We start from the raw sequence: 691 nt of genomic DNA, 5'->3' as shown, positions 1-691 counted from the left end.
TGTTATATTTGTAATAATAACTTTTCCAAAACACAATAACTTATCATATAGGATATTTATTTTAATATTCAAAGTGCTGTATGACACTTGCTTAAATGAAAACAGTAAGTTTGGTATCATCTTAAAACAGAGATTATTCAAGTGTCAAATTATTTAAGTCCCCATTCATAACATGACCACTGGGGAATAATTAACAACCCTATCTTGGCAACCGGGCAGGGTTAGCGATCCTGACCCTCATTTATGGGGTTACAAAAGAAGGAAATCATGTAGAAATATCTACAACCCAACAGAAACCCCTGACTGTGTAAACAAGTATAAACAGACTGTAACAACTGACCATCAAGAATCAAGAAGACATTGTGACCTGTGAGAGAGCGTGAAAGCTCTCTCTTGATTGTGTCAGGTTGTGTTTGCTTAACACCTCTTAACCTACTGTAAACACTTGAATTATATATGTTTATATGCTTGTTGTTTCAAGTGCTATTTCAAGATTAGTTTGATTGGTTGATGCTATAATGAGTGATACAAATATCTGTGATTGACTGTGGGTAAAAGAAAGTCTTTAGCCTCAATGGAAAATTAATGAATGACATAATATGGGCACATGGTTAGTTTATGGGTAATATGGGCAACACCACCAGACGGCACTATTTCCCAACTGCACAACCTGTAAATGTCATGAAGAAAT

Source organism: Sinocyclocheilus rhinocerous, unplaced genomic scaffold (assembly GCF_001515625.1).
Source record: "Sinocyclocheilus rhinocerous isolate Xijiao unplaced genomic scaffold, SAMN03320098_v1.1 scaffold315, whole genome shotgun sequence".
Classification (NCBI taxonomy): Eukaryota; Metazoa; Chordata; class Actinopteri; order Cypriniformes; family Cyprinidae; genus Sinocyclocheilus; species Sinocyclocheilus rhinocerous.
This window is presented reverse-complemented; position numbering follows the sequence as displayed.